At 53.2% G+C, this 16,474-nt stretch overlaps 1 pseudogene; it reads left to right on the top strand.

The window, feature by feature from the left end:
• The first annotated feature begins 14,618 nt into the window (after nucleotides 1-14,618).
• On the top strand, nucleotides 14,619-15,925 carry LOC125158113 (TAR DNA-binding protein 43-like; annotated as a pseudogene).
• The last annotated feature ends 549 nt before the right edge of the window (nucleotides 15,926-16,474 follow it).

The following is a 16,474-nucleotide window of genomic DNA, read 5'->3' as shown; positions in this document are numbered from 1 at the left end:
CGTGTCACCGCCCGGAAGGAGCGCCGCGCCTCCAGGTGAGGCCCGAGAAAAACCGAGGCGAAACACCAGCAGCAACGCGCTGGGCAAGAAACCGACAAGTCCTCGCTCAGAGGGGGTTTTGGCCAAGCGCCACGGCGCCGGCTCGGCCCGCCACGATCACTCAAACTCGCCCCACCAAGTCAGTCCCCCACACCCTCCGGGCAACAGCGGCCGTTGCAGGGCGGGGACGACAAGGCGCCCGCTCCCCACAGCAGGGGGAACGGGTGTGCCTCCCTTCACCGATTCTGCCACCCGCCCACCTCGGGCATCTCCGCCAACGGCGGCGACCCAAAGGGGGTCCGCTGGGAACAGGGAACGGCGCCACCACTCGGCTTCAGGCACCTGAGACGACCTGGAGCGCTCCAGGGGCACCACGGAGGGCCAGGCGCCACGCGCTCAGCACGCCCAGGCGGTGAGCAGCGTGGCATCGGGTGCGGCCCCCCCCACCACGGGGAGGAGGCCACCCACCACACACAGCCAGGAGAGGCCAGCGAGAGTGTCCGCTGCGTCAGCTGACCCCAGTCCCGCAAGCCACGGGAGGCCGGGGTCGGGCCGGAGTCCGCACCCCTCTGCACCCCCCTGCACCGCCCACAGGCGGGAAGGAGGAGCATGGGGCCCGCAGGCAGAACGAGAAGAGCGGCCCCACCCGCCAGGAGTGTCCGTCCCTCGTCTGACACGGCTTAGGCCCGGCCCGGGAGAGCGCGAGATCACCACATCGATCGGTTACCGCCAACACAAGGCAGTCCTGGGGTGAGGGGGGGCTGGGGAAACGCCCAGCGAGGACAGCGACCAGAGGAGGGCCTGCTTCAGCCTCGCCAGCACCCCTCCCCCACCTCTCCCAGGGAACAGGCAGCCGGACAACCCACAAGGGAAAAGGGGAACGCCTGACACGCGGCACGGAGCCTTGCAAGGGTGGGTTTGTCACGACCGCGGCCGGGTGCCCGCAGCGGGGGGCGCACAGGGTAGAAGACCCACGCCGCCTCCCCACGCTGCCCTCGGGTGCCAGAGACCGGAGGTGGCACCACAGCCTGGACCACACCTGGATGCACAAGAGCCGGCACGCAGGCCCAAGGCAGACGGCTCGAGCAAGCAGGCAGGCAAGGGCGGAGTCGGGTCCGGCTCAGCGTCACCACCAAGCCCGGAGCCACGCCAGCGACGACGAGGCCCAAGTCTCTCTTACAGGATGACAACCGCCACATCAGAACGTGTCAGCACCTACCTGGCAGCAAAAAGCACTCCTTTGAGGAGACAAAAATAACCGCGTTGGCAGGCGGGGCCGAGCCACAGGTCACTGGGACCTTCTGGGACCCTGGCCCGGCCACGGGCCCCAAGCATCTTCCCATCGCCGCCAAGCAACCCCCCCCCCCCCGGAAGTCCCCGGGGGCCATCTGGTCGACCCCAGGACCGACCGACCGACCGACCGACCGACCAGGGAATCGCGGGATTGGGAGGGGAGGGGCTGGCCGGGTAGGCCCTGCCCCGTTACACGTTCGCCCGTGCACGGGTCGTCTCCTGGTCGGGACTTAGAAAAATAAAACACTCCGCGCTGTCGCCTGCGGAAGCCTCCCCGGCCCTCGCAAGACCGGCCCCGTGCCAGTCCCCGACCCCCGGCTGGGACTGTTTTGGGGGGGGTTGAATTCCGCGGAGGCGCCCCCGACGGCGGGACCTCAACGGGGATCGCGGGCGCGCCGGCGTTGGCGCCCTATACGGGCCTCCCCTCGCGGCCCGGCCCGGTCCCCAACTCCGCAGCGGGCCTCGGAAAATCTGGGGAGAAAATCGGGTCCAACGACCGGGAGCCCCACGCGTGCCCCCTCCCGGGCCCACGGCGCCCTCCGCGGGCTTCCCCTCAAGGCTCAGGACGGTCCTCACCGGCCCAGCCCGGCCCGGCCCGGCCCAGCCCGGCCCGACCGCGACGCGGGAGGGAAGACAAAAGACGCCTGGCAGGGAAGGACCGACGAGCGACCGACGTGGCCACAGTCTCCGGGTGGCGGCCCCGGGAGGTCCCCGCGGTCCCCGCGGTCGAGGGGTTGGGGGAGGAAAGCACCGGCGGGTGCTGGTCGACCCGTCCGGGCAGCCCCCCACCCCAGCTCGCTCCCAGGGAGCGCCGCCACTACTCCCCCATATACCCGGAGGTTCAATCTCCGGCAAGTGCACCAGCCGCCGGCGCCCCGACGACAGCGGGACGATCACGCCAACGTCGCCGGCCTTCTGGAACTCCGCCCCGGACACCGCGACCAAATCGCATCCCTTGCCGACGTCGCCGACGCTCCGGAGGGGAAACGCTATATAAAAGCGGCCGCCAGGTGGCGCCCGACAACCGACCGAAACGTCAGCGGGGACAGCTCGCGATCTCGGGGACGTGAGGGCGCACAGCCGGCGGCCCGGCCGCCCGATCTCGTCCCGGCCCACTCCGGATGCCGCCTCTCGGTCCCAGGCCGGCGGAGGGCGTCCGCCTCGGGAGCTCCCGGCCGGCACGGCGCGACCCCGGCAGCCCAAGGGACACTCGAAAAATGCATCGGGGCGGCTGCCGCTGGAAAGGGCGGGGCAGACCGGCCACTCGACTCCCCGGCCGGCCGAGGCGGACGTGCGCGGAAAATTCCCCGCACACACCGGGCGGGCCGCGGGCGCCCGTGAGGCACGGGCGGCCCAGAGCGGCCCAGGCGGCGCCCGCGCTCCCGGGAGGGAGGACTTAGACACATTTCGGCGGGCAGGGAGGGAGGGAGGGAGGGAGGGAGGGAGGGAGGGAGGGAGACGGACGGTCAAACCGAAACCACGCGAGAGAGTACTCCCAGAACAACAACGGACGGACGAGCCTTTTTTTTTTTTTTTTTTTTTTTTTAATTTTTTAACATTTATGTATTTTTGAGACAGAGAGAGACAGAGCATGAACGGGGGAGGGTCAGAGAGAGAGGGAGACACAGAATCCAAACCAGGCTCCAGGCTCTGAGCTGTCAGCACAGAGCCCGACGCGGGGCTTGAACCCACGGACCGCGAGATCATGACGTGAGCCGAAGTCGGACGCTCAACCGACCGAGCCCCCCAGGCGCCCCCGGACGAGCCATTTTTATTCTGTCGGGTCAAGCGGGGGAACGTCTCTCTCGGAAACATTACAAACCAAGCTGCGGGGGGGGGCAGAAAGGGGGTGATGGATAAACGAACGACCACGGATAAAGCTTAAGCAAAGTCCTTTGTCGCACGGGGCCACGACGAAGTCCAAAGACCACAAACAGCTACGGGGAACATGGGTGCAAGTGCACGGCGTGGCAAGCGACAAGAATATGGCTTTCACCATTACTGTCCTCAATAAACACACTACTACTACGGCGGCGGCGGCGGCGGCGGCGGCGGCGGCGGCGGCGGCGGCGGGAGATGGAGAACGGAAGGAGTTAATAGCCACTCACTAAAAATGTCCCGGTTCCCAGAGGACCCTACAGTCCAAAGGGGGGGGGGGGGGGGGGGCCGGCAGGGAGAAGGAAGGTGTCACCGAGACACACCCTATGCCTCCACCCTCTTAGGGTTTGCAGGTGACCCTGAGGGTGACACTGACACGAGACAGGCTAACCGTACAAGGAGCTGACACATTGATTTCCTACAAGTTTCACGTGACAGGTAGAGCCCCTCCTGAGGTAAACCAAGACCCTGAGAAGTGGCCAGACCTCAACGCTTGTATATTGGGTTGAACAAGGAGAAGCGACGGTGGACGACTAACTGAACTACATGGGGAGGCTAAAGGATGAGGAGGATTTTAAAACCAACGAAACCAACCAACCAAGATCTTTTCTCCTCTAGAATTCTCTCCACTTCTCCTCCTGTCCTTGAGGATAAGAATGTCACTCCCCTGGTGGCGTAGGAAAGACATCCTGGGGGGGGGGGGGGGGGGGGAACCTCCAGGGAGAAAAGGAGGAGAGTGCTCCGCGCACGCTTCTTGCACCTGCTGGGCAGGAGGGTAGGGGTGGGTGGTTTACTTTGCTTGCTTGCTTGCTTGCTTGCTGCTACTTTTTGAAAGCTTCTCTAACGTTTCCTTTACATCTAAGTCTTCCTTCCAGTTTGGCTTTGGACAGGAGGAAGGCAGGCCACATGTTTTTCTGACACGGTGGAGAACGAAGGGTAAGATGAGTGCGGGCCCGTGCGTATTCTTTTCCGTCAGTCATGTGCCGTGGTGAGTGGAGCATCAGCTCTTGCCGGATGGGTGTCTCATTCCTCCGTGAACCATCAGGCAAGATGTCGGGCAAACACACACAGGGAGGCTAAAGGTAGGAAGAACGTAGAGAAGGTGGGCGACACGTGCCCGAGTCTCCAGAGCGACGATTTCATCCAGGGCACGGCAACGTCCAAGGTTTCTGGACACCACGTTTACAGACGCTTCGGCGCGTAGGTCACTTTGAATCCACAGTGCCACCCTCCGGTCCCGTTAGCACGTTGCCTCCGGCTCACGTGAGCGAGCGGTGGTGTCGTCGTCGTCGTCGTCGTCGTCGTCGTCGTCGTGCAAAGAGACTGTGGGACTCGTCCGGGGATGGAACCGGGCCAGAGACAGGGAGGGACACCGCAACCCATCGTTGAGCTTCAGGTGTCTCTAAGAGACCGAGTCTCTAAAGTACACTGAGGCACAAGGGCGACCCACTCGCTCGCTCGGGGCCGGACGTCTCTTTGTTCTCTCGCGGGGTGGGTATCTGCGAGTGTTGTTTGTTTACTTTCCGGACAAGGCGAAAGCACTCTGAAACAGGAGATATTGGCACAAGGGGTCTGGTGGCATGGGAGGGTGGCGGGTCAGTCCACGTACCGAGAACACGGGAGGATCGGGCGTCTGAACAACCAGGCGGAGAGAGGAGTTTAGCCTCCTCGGTCATCACGGCAACCGGCACCTGCACAGAAACCACAGAAGGTGCCCAGGACGAACTGCGTCACAGGAGCCAGCGTGGGCATTGCCCCACTACCCTCAGCCCTCAGCCCAGGAGCAGGCAGTAACTGTCGTCCAGGTCCAGGCCGCGCCCCACTGCCCTCTTCTCAGCCAGAGCGGTGCCCGGGAGGGCGGCCCCGGAACAGATACCTCCTCTCCTCCACACACATCTCGCCAACCCCTTGACCGCTGTGCCCGAGACACACAACTCCGCTGGACCCAGAGCATGATTTTTCCCGTGGACCGGGGGCCTGCTTGGCCACTTAGGGTCCTCGCACCAAGATGAATCGGGCTAGAGACAGGGACACCGCAGCCCACCGTTGAGCTGAAGGGGCCTCTAGGAGAGGGACCCTCTAACGTAGCTGACGTACAGGGAGACCCGCTCGCTCGTGCCCGGATGTTTCTTTGTTCCTTTATTTCTTTTCGTGGTCTTCATTATTATTTTTGGTACCGTTGTAAGTGGGATTGTTTTTGGGGGGTTGTTTTGTTTTTCTTTTCTTTTCTTTTCTTTTCTCTTCTTTTCTTTTCTAATTTGTCTTTCTGCGGTGTCATTATCGGCGTATACAGACGCAACAGATTTCGGTACATAGACTTTGTATTTTTCCTGTGGACCAGGGGCCTACTTTGCCGCTTAGGATGCACGCGCCCCCACCCCCTGCCCACCCGCAGCCTTCAGTTCCCCAAACCACTGGAGGACTCGTGGGGGGTGGGAGTGGGGGGTGGGGGTGCGGCAGGGGTGGGGGCGGGGATGGGAGTGGCAGTGGAAGGGAGGTTCAGGGCGATTCATTCTAATCGGCCTCATTCAACCCCTTCGTTCAAATGCAGAAAGCTTTCTGTTAAAGTCTGAGCCTGGGGCTTCTCTCCATTGAATGGCTTTCTTCAACTCCCCCAACCCTTAGGCTGAAATTTCTGAACTACTGGGAGGAAAGGGAGGAAAGGGGGGGGGGGGGAAGAGAGAAGGGGGGGGGGAGAGAAGGGGGGAGGGGAGAAGATGATGTCTGAAGAACTTGCCTTCTCTGGAAGAAAGAGAGTCCCCTCCTTTTCCTAACCCAGGAAACCTCAATAAACCGTTTGAGAATCATGGATGTGGAGGATGATATCTTACTATAATGCCTTCCAGGGGTGGGGGTGCAGGTACGTGGAAGGGTAAGGAGTTGGCGGGCGAGCGAGCGAGCGAGCGGCATGGTGTGGCGTGGCGTGGCCTGCCGAGTCAGAGTTAGGGGGTGGCATGAAACACGTGATGGTGGGGTCTTAGGGTTCAGAGGCCAAACACAGGCATGGAGCAATAAGGGATAGAGGGTGAGGGAGGCCTGACAGGGGACAATTGTGACCCCGGGTGATGGTCCCAGCGGGCACACTCCTGTAAAGCAACACTAACACTCTATTGATTAGCCATTGACCTGTCCTCCCTCTCCCACCTGCTTCCAAAGGGAAACGGAGTACAGTTTCATTCCACAGTCACTGGCTGTTTCACACGCAACCTTTGACGTGCCACTAAAAGGAGGAAGGAAGATGGACACACATGAAACAGCCCCACAGATGGCCTAGAGGGCGTGGGTGGGGCTCTCATCCGTCAATTTGGGAGTCTGAGTCAGGATCCTGGGGTTGTTTCAAATCATGGAATGGAAGGGGCTCCTGGCTGGCTCACTCAGAAGAGCATGCGACTCTTGGACTCTTGACCTCTGTCAGGGTTGTGACTTCAAGTCCCACATCGAGTGAAGAGAATGTGAAAAATGAATGAAGGAATGAAGGCATGGATGGACAAACTTTAAAAAAAATAAAAAAGGTTGTGGGGCGCCTGGGGGGCTCGGTCGGATAAGTGTCCGACTTGGGCTCAGATCATGATCTCACGGTCCGTGAGTTTCAAGCCCCACGTCGGGCTCTGTGCTGACAGCTCAGAGCCTGGAGCCTGCTTCAGAACCTGTGTCTCCCTCTCTCTGACCCTCCCCCATTCATGCTCTTTCTCTATCTCAAAAATAAATAAAAGTTGGAAAAAAAAAAAACACGTTTGCAACGTTTGTGTCTTTAAAACAAATGGAATGGGTGGGGTGCCTGGGTGGCTCAGTGGGTGAAGCATCCCACGCTTGATTTTGACTCACGTCATATCTCAGGGTTCGTGAGACCAAGCCCTGCGTTGGGTTCTCGCACGGACAGTGCGGAGCCTGCTTGGGGTTCCCTCCCTCCCACCCCCCCCCCCTTAAACCAATAAGTAAACATTAAAAACATAAATCTTAAACATGAAAAGACACTTCTGTAAAGAAGACATCCGGATGGCCAACAGGCACATGAAAAGATGTTCAACGTCGCTTCTCATCAGGGAAATATAAATCAAAACCACACTCAGATATCACCTCACGCCAGTCAGAGTGGCCCAAATGAACAAATCAGGAGACTATAGATGCTGGAGAGGATGTGGAGAAACGGGAACCCTCTTGCACTGTTGGTGGGAATGCAAATTGGTGCAGCCGCTCTGGAAAGCAGTGTGGAGGTTCCTCACAAAATTAAAAATAGACCTACCCTATGACCCAGCAATAGCACTGCTAGGAATTTATCCAGGGGGTACAGGAGTGCTGATGCATAGGGGCACTTGTACCCCAATGTTTATAGCAGCACTCTCAACAATAGCCAAATGATGGAAAGAGCCTAAATGTCCATCAACTGATGAATGGATAAAGAAATTGTGGTTTATAGACACAATGGAATACTACGTGGCAATGAGAAAGAATGAAATAGGGCCTTTTGTAGCAACGTGGATGGAACTGGAGAGTGTGATGCTAAGTGAAATAAGCCATACAGAGAAAGACAGATACCATATGGTTTCACTCTTATGTGGATCCTAAGAAACTTAACAGAAACCCATGGGGGAAGGGAAGGAAAGAAAAAAAAAAAAAAAAAAAGAGGTTAGAGTGGGAGAGAGCCAAAACATAAGAGAGGCTGTTAAAAACAGAACAAACTGAGGGTTGATGGGGGGTGGGAGGGAGGGGAGGGTGGGTGATGGGTATTGAGGGCACCTTTTGGGATGAGCACTGGGTGTTGTATGGAAACCAATTGGACAATAAATTTCATATATTAAAAAAAAATTAAAAAAATAAAAACATAAATCTTAAAACACTACAACAAATGGAATGGAAAGAGAGAACGCAACGAGGAGGACGTGAATGTTGCACCTAATACCACTGAGCTCTACGCTTATATATGGTGAAAAATCTCAATTGTAGGTGATGTCTACTTCTACTTCTAACCACAACTGAAAGGAAAACGACAAAACACCGGTCCTTGGCTCACAGTAAGGGAGTTCCTGGATTTGGTCCGAGAGGGCCTTCTCATCCGCCGTGTGGAAAACTATGGAATGGTTTCTTCCTCTCTAGGCCGATGACCATTGCCAACGACAGTACGTGTAGGTGCTGTCCTACCTGTGAAGGAAAGGCAGGAAGAAGTGTAGCATTTAAAAGCATCTTTTAAACGCTGTCCACCTTTCCCAGTTTGTCCCCTCACTATGTCTTGTTTACCTTTTATAGCATTTACCCTATGTCGATGCAAAATGAATGAGCCTTTTTAAAAACAATTTTAAAGAGGAAGGAAAAGAGTTTCATTGGAGCCCAAGTTAGGAGGGCTGACGGGGATATGCAATCTTCACAAACAAGTCAGTCATCTGGGGAAGACCTCACATTGGGCATACATACAGCTTACCAAAAAAAAAAAAAAAAAAAGGATAAACAGGGCACGGGGCCGGGGGGGGGGGGGCGCAGATGTTAGGAATCACCATGAGGAGAAAGAACACATTCCAGAAAGTTACGGACTTTATCTTCTGTTTTTAGTATGTGCAAGGCTGTATGACTTCAATCTTATGGCGACCAGGAAGGTTTTTGTATTGTTTTCTTTTGTTTCCCTCCTCTTTATAAGCCCCCTTTGGAAGCCCCCTTTTTTAGTTAGTTATGTTTAAAAAAAAAATTTTTTTTTTTTTAAACAAACCAGACATACAATCTGTGCTCAGGACAGAAAAAGAGCTCATGCTTTGAGGTTTTCTAGAGTCCCTTTGACCTCGGTAAATATTACATATATAGCTTCCCTGGGAGACCACCAACATTAAAAGTTTAGGATTTCCTTTATCATTTCCCCGTCTTGGTCGATAATCTTTCCTCAGAAATCACGGATGATCAACTTGATGTTTTTATGTCCCTCAGTGCCAGGTGACTGTCTTGTAGGCCCTGGGTGTGTCCCTCCTTGCTGGGTATGAGAGTGAGTGAGTGTGTGTGTGTGTGTGTGTGTGTGTGTGTGTGTGTAAGCACACATATGTGTCTTTGAACCACCTAGGGTTCCTCGTTGGGGCGAACGTATTGTAACATAAATGGTGGGAAACTCAAAAGTGACGTATGTTCTCTGTAAGTTCCATTGACCAGCAGACATAGTTCATGTGCTTGGCTCAGATGGTCTGCCTTTGTATTTGGCAAAGCATTTTTAACAGAGAGACAGGGACAGCAACACACTTTCAACAAGGACAATTTGAAGGAGCCAGTGCAACATTGGAATAGACTTGAATTGACAAAAGAATGACATCCCAAGAATCCTTTACATACCTGTTGATACAAGGGAAGGCACATCTGTGATTATTGATGAGGAAAGATGGAGCACCCACATTGAGGAAACATACCTGTCATGCATATCCCCAGGTTTACTTAGGGGCGGAGACTTCACATGAGAACGAGGCAACATTTAGTCCCTGATGTCAGCAGGTTACCTTAGGACACGGAGAAGGGGCTGTGGGTATGCCCCGAGAGCTGGTATAACCTGGATGGCGACTTAGGCTCTTTCTCTCAGGGCTGTGCTGGCTTATAGGCTGCAAGCATATCGGTGGACCTTGAGTCCAGGCCTCTTCAGAGACAGCTAGAGTTTGTCTGTGGGACCTGAAAAGACACAATAGCTGATTAGGGGCAAATAGTTCTCTGAAGAACAAGATTTAGGTTGTCTGCGAGAGAGAGCGAGCGTCAGCCTCCTTAACCCTCCGTGGCACAGTTTCAATTGCCCACTCCCCACTCCCCGCCCCCCACACTCACCCCCAGCCTCTGGAGTTTGGATCATTTCCCAATGGTAAGGAATGGGGACGATGATGGGTGATGGCTCGGGCTCGGGCTATCCGTTTATCTCCCCCGGTGAGAACAGTTTCTGTAAATCTCACCTGTCACAGGCCGAGGTGCAGGGCTACACAGAGGTTGTGAAGGGAATCGAAGCAACATGGAGTCAGAGGTGTAAAGTTTTCTTCCCCTTTATAAGTTTCCATTGTCAATCCCTCGTTCCACTTTTATGGAACAGGGGTGGGGGGCCACCTTCTGAAACTATTTCAAGCCGAATTAGGGTGTGGCAGGGGCTTTGGAAGGGAAGGATTTGACAGGGTGCAGGGCACAACTTTTGCTCCCTTGTGCTAATTGGGGGTGGGGGTGGGGGTGGGGGTGGGGGTGGGTATCAGAGATAGTTCCTATCTGAGATCTTGGATATTTTTCTGCATAGTTTGGTACTGCATCATATCCTGAGTTTTCTCCCCAAGTGTATTCTAAGAAATAGTAACAGTATAGTCAAACCCAATGTTATAACCACCTTGGGGGGGCGGGGGGCGCGAAGGGGAAGGTTGTGGTGGTCAAGGGCCTCTTACTGTACCCAAGTGAATTGCTGTCTGATTTTACTTTTATGTTTTTTTTAATCTTATTAAGTAACCTTTACACCCAACGTTGGGCTCGAACTTACAACCCCAAGATCGAGAGCTACGCGCTCTACCGACTGAGCCATCCAGGTGCCCCTGTTTATGTGGGCTTTTATTGCTGGGGCACCTGGGTGGCTCCGTGGGTTACGCATCGGACTCTGGCTCCGGTCAGGATCTCGCCATTCGTGATTTCGAGCCCCGCATCAGACTCTGTGCGGACAGCTCAGAGCCTGGAGCCAGCTACAGATTATGGGTCTCCCTCCCCCCACCCCCTCTCAAAAGTAAATATTAAGAAACTTATAAAAATACAAAGAAAATGTGGGTTCTTATTTCTAAAGAGGAGCTAATACAGGTGCAGCAAGTGTTCGTGAACTAGCTTTGACTCTGCCTCGTTCAGCAATCAGGTAACTAATAAGAGGTATTTCTACAGAAAGAAAAGAAAACCACGGGTTAATGGTTAGAACAACTTATAAACCCAGTGTCTAAGTCCCAAGTGTGGTCAGTGAGAAGGTGTCTAGATGCCAGGCTCGAAGCATCCTCAGCTGGAGTGTGAGCAGGCAGGGGGCAATCTGACCGATTTTTCTGGCATGTAGTTCAAATGTCTCATTTTGGGGGATCCTGAGTGGCTCAGTGGGTTCAGGTTCAGTATTCAAGTCTGGCTCTTCACTCAGGTCTCAATCCCAGGGTCGTGAGCTCAAGGCTCCAGTTGGGCTCCACACTGGGCGTGGTGAAGCCTACTTTAAAAACAACAAAAACACAACAGCAGCAAATGTCTCGTTCTGAATGGCCCGTAGAGCAACAGGCACACAGATTGTCTACAACTGTGGCAATTTCTCTGAAGTTTATCTCCAGTTGTTCAGCTTTCCTTTGCAGGGCTTCAGGGAAAAGGGCCATTTGAGTTCTTCAGGATGGTAAGATAAGAGGATGGGAGAGGATTGGAAGCCTGAGTGTGAAGAGTCATAGTCAGATATTGGAGGAAACCAGGATTCAGGATCCAGCCCAGTTTTAAAGGCAAACAACAAACAGTCAAAGAAAATTAATTAACCAGAACTAGAATTTAACATCCACCAAAGAGCTATTGAAATATAATCTTTTTCTATCGAGACCCCTCCATTCCTGTCAAAGATAGCCCAATGAAAACTAATTTGTTTGTAAAATAAGTCCAGTGTTAACAGACATGGCTTCAGTATTGACATAAACACACCAAGAATAGCGATTGACCATATAGTCTTTTGTGTTTTTTCTCTCTTCTTTTCCACCTGCCTGCCTGCCTTCTTTTTAATTTTTTTTTTTTATGGAGTTCTTTTTTTCCTCTTAGGTTAATTCCTTTATTTTGAGAGGTGGGGGGAAAGGGGAGCTCTGCACTGTCAGTGCAGAACCCAGCTCAGGGCTCAAATCCATGAACCATGACCGTAGCTGAAATCAGACGCTTAACCCACTGAGCCACCCAGGCCCCCCACACACCAGAATTCTTTACACTGCCAAATGTACGAATGTATCTCATCATTTTCAGAAATACGTTGTGGTGTTCGGTTTTGTTTCTTTTTTCTTTTTCTGTACAATTTTTAACAAGTCATGAAACGGGCGCCTGGGTGGCTTTGTCAGTTAAGCATCCAACTTCGGCTCAGCTCATGATCCCACGGTTCGGTTCGTGAGTTTGAGCCATGCGTTGGGCTGTCTGTGCTGTCAGCGCAGAGCCCGCTTCGGATCCTCTGCCCCTCCCACTGACTCATTCTGAGTGTGTGTGTGTGTGTGTGTGTGTGTGTGTGTGTGTGTCTCTCTCTCTCTCTCTCTCTCTCTCTCTCTTTCTCTCTCTCTCTCTCTCTCTCTCCCTCCCTCCCTCCCCTAAAAATAAAGAAATAGGCTGGAAAACAAATCTTCAAGGAAAAAAAACAACAACGACAAACGATGAAACCTGTTTACTAACAGACCCAAGTATCTTTACTGTTAAGTTTTTCTGAATAAAGCCAAAGACCACACACACACACACACACACACACACACACACACACACAGCAAAACAAAAAACAAAAGAAAAACACAAAAGAAAACGCCGTAGGTTTAGTAATTCACAATTTAGTATTTTATCTTCTGTGGAAAAGACTCAGATGTCCGAAGAATTGAACCTAATTTACCGCTTCACTTAGCAAAGCTTTGAAGTTGCAGGTCACGAAAGATTGGGGAAGCCATTTTAAAAGTTTACAAATAGGGACTCCTGGGCGGCTCAGTCGGTTAAGCGTCCGACTTCGGCTCAGGTCACAATCTCACAGCTCGTGAGTTCGAGCTCCGCGTGGGGCTCTGTGCTGACCTCTCAGAGCCTGGAGCCTGCTTCGGATTCCGTGTCTCCCGCTGTCTCTGCCCCTCCCTCGCTGACATTCATTCTCAGTCATTCTCTCTCTCTCTCTCTCTCTCTCTCTCTCTCAAAAATAAATGGTACAAGGAAAAAATTTAAAGGTTTACGAGTAAACATTTTTGTGTATTTAACCTATCTCCTGTCAACATTCACCCACGAACACTGTATGCGAGAGACAAAATCGACCATCACCATCGTTTGAAGTACTTTTTGCTGACAAACTGCAACGGGTACCCGTGAAGTCATAAATTGAAGTCACATGAAAGCTGATTAGGCCCCTGCCCCGGGCCTGAACCCTAGAGTGCGTGTCTGAGTGGAACAAGGAAGGGCGTAAGTGTCTGTAAAGTTTTTTTGATTTTGTTTTTGATACCTGTTGTAAAACGAGGGAGAAAACGGGTTATGTTGTTTGTAAAGGTCACAGAGATGTATATTTTGAGGACCACAGTTACAGGGTCAGTATTGGGACGGAAGCAAGGCCATGACCGGAGCTGCCCACCCCAAAGCCTTGTCATGCAGAGAGCACCAAATTCAAGCCATTTTACAACCACCACCACCAAGAATAAAACCTAACTGTCGGCATTGTATTTGATATCGACGGCTCCGAAAATATGTCCATTTTAAGTAAGCAATCAACCTTCCATGGCCTTGAGTACCCAAGACGTCACACCCGTGTCCGCTAAAAAGTCAAACGATCTGTTTCCCCACCATCAGGCTCACACGGGAGGCCCCACCAGCGGGGATGGCCTAGGAGATCACTGGAGCCACACCAACTGATGCAGAAACAGGGGGAGGGGGAGGCGGCCAGGGAGCCGCCGGCCAGGCCCCAGGCAGATTTAAAGTTTTGGACTCACCTTTTTGTGTGTCTTTCATCTTTTTCTTTTGCGCCTCCAACTCCGCGTCCGCGTCCACCTCCTACTTCTTCTTCCATCTCTGTCTCCTGTCTTCCCCTCCTGCAAAAGTGGCTTTGTCTCTAGTTGCTTTTCAGCCCCCTGTGGAAGAGGTGAAGGAGGAGCAGGCCGTGGGGTGGGCACCCATCTTGGCGCTTGTGCTCGGGGAGGAGGAGGGGTGGGTTTAGGATCACTGGCATCTGTCTGCCTTCCTCCTCTTCCTCATTCTTCTGACTATTGGGAAAGGGTCTGTGGGTGTGGGTGTGGGTGTGGGTGTAGCGGGGAGGGCAGGTGTGTTCAATTTGTATCTCTCCTCTCTCTGGGCCATCAATTGTGTCCCTTCCCGTGAGGCAACTTTCTTATGGAGTAAAACTCTGAATGTAGAGAATTTCACACACACACACACACACACACACACACACACACACACACACCCCGTTCACGTGAATGTGAAACACATTTGGGTTTGTTCTGATCCTCGCGAGTGTTAGAATGCCCAATGTTTACAAGAGCTTGCCTTGAAACACATTAACGGAGCTCGTTTACAAATTGGTGTTAGCAATAGCATCCAGAGGTAGAGAAAACATCTCACATGGATAACACCTGTGGCCATAGATCCACAAACAAGATGCAAACCAACATCAGCCTTTGTTTCACTCCTATTTGTGGAGAGGACACGAAAGACCCAATGGTCAAATCTCCCCCTTTTGTAAAAACAAATCCAATCGCACGAGAGCATTACCGCGGATGGATCCCATCGCGCAGGTGTTTTCCATTTCCAATGAGAACACAGCCAATTTGGCGCAAAGAAGCCAAAAAAAAAAAAAAAAAAAAAAAAAAGCTGCAGCAACCCACAAACCAAATGTGGCCCGGGATATCTCCGTGAGCGTCCGTTCCTCCCCAAAAGTCGGGGCTTCGCTGATGGAACCAAAGGGCTTCCTAGTTTCTGGCCGCGTCGTCTCACGGCCAGCTTTCTCTAAGGGAGCACACAAGAAAACTCATTCAGACACCTCCAAAGAACCCCATCTGGGCCATCAGGGACTCAGGCGACCCTTCCATGTTCCCACGTAAGTAAGCACTTGCAAGTATAGGCTCCATATGTCCTGTACGTGTAGCCTGCCCAAGTTTCCTTTTGGGGATGGGTGGTTGCTTTCTCCACACTTAGAGCAAGGTTATTAAATGGTGGCGGTCACGGTGGTGTTTTTTCCTCTTCCGTAAAGAGTTACAAGGCGGCCATTTCGCGGGAGCGAAGCAGTAGCTGGGCTGCTCCTGGATCCCTCGCCGCTTCGGGTTCCCTGTCAGGCTTCCTAGCAGCGGAACCCTAGCAGAGAAATAAGAGCAGGTGTCTGAATGTACTCGGGTGACCAAAGATGAGAATGACGAGCCCATTGAAATGCCATCGGAAGACGACGGGACAGTGCTGCTGTCCACAGTGACAGCCCAGTTTGTCGGCAGCACGTGGACTGCACTACCGGAATCCAGCGTCTCAGTGTATGAGAGGTGTCCGGCTGGTCAAACACATCCTGCACATCCCTGATGCTGGCTGGGGAAATCCGGTAGCGGACAGTCGTCAACTTATCCCAAAGATAGCCACAGAAAAAGGGACGAGACAGATGCCTGCTTCTTCAGCAGTGAAAGTGAAGAGAGCCATCCAGAAAACGTCCGATTTAAGAGTGTTGGGTCTCCCGTGGAAAACAACCGAACAGGATCTGAAAGAATATTTTGGTAGCTTTGGAGAGGTTCTTCTGGTTCAGGACAGGAAAGATATTCACACTAGTCCTTCAAAGGGCTTTGGCTGTGTTCGTTTTACGTAATAGGAAACCGAGGTGAAAGTCATGCGATCGAGGAACGATGGGGTGACTGCAAACTTCCTGAATCTCATCGAAGCCCAGATGAGCTTTTGAGAAGCAGGAAGGCGTTTGTCGGGTGCCTTACAGAGGGACGTGACTGCCTATAAGCTGCAGCTGTTCTTTTGCCAGGACTGAGAAGCGGTAGACAGCTTCATTCCCAAACGGTTCCCGGACTTTCCCTTTGTGACGTTGGCAGATGATCAGGTAGCCCTCGCCCTCGCCCTCGCCCTCGCCCTCTCTGATATTATTATTGAATTTATTTTTTCAATGTACCCCCAAGGTAGTTAGCCTATAGGGCAACAGTGGTTTGAGGAGGAGAGTCCTTCATACCCCTCACCCTTTCAGCCCCCGCCCCGGCACAACCCCCTCCAGGAACCCTCTGTTTGTTCCCCTTAGGGAAGAGCCTCTTACGTTTTTGTCCCCCTTCCTGTTTGTATGTTATTTTTTCTTCCCTTCTTCCCTTCCCTTCCCGAGTTCCTCTGTTTGGGAAGTGAAGGTCCTCACACGGGTGAGGTCCTGTGATACATGTGTTTCTCTGAGGGACAAATGTCACTTTGCATGACACCCTCCAGTTCCATCCAGGTACTTGCAAATGGCAAGACTTCATTCCCTCTGGTGGCCGCGCACTGCTCTGTTGTTAGATGGATACCGCCTCTTCTGTATCCATTCATCCGTCGATGGACATTTGGCCCCTTTCCATACTTTGCCTACCGTTGATAGTGCTGCTATGCACACTGAGGTGCGTGTGCCCCT

The sequence above is a fragment of the Prionailurus viverrinus genome, unplaced genomic scaffold (genome assembly GCF_022837055.1).
Source record: "Prionailurus viverrinus isolate Anna unplaced genomic scaffold, UM_Priviv_1.0 scaffold_102, whole genome shotgun sequence".
Taxonomy (NCBI): domain Eukaryota; kingdom Metazoa; phylum Chordata; class Mammalia; order Carnivora; family Felidae; genus Prionailurus; species Prionailurus viverrinus.
This window is presented reverse-complemented; position numbering and strand designations above follow the sequence as displayed.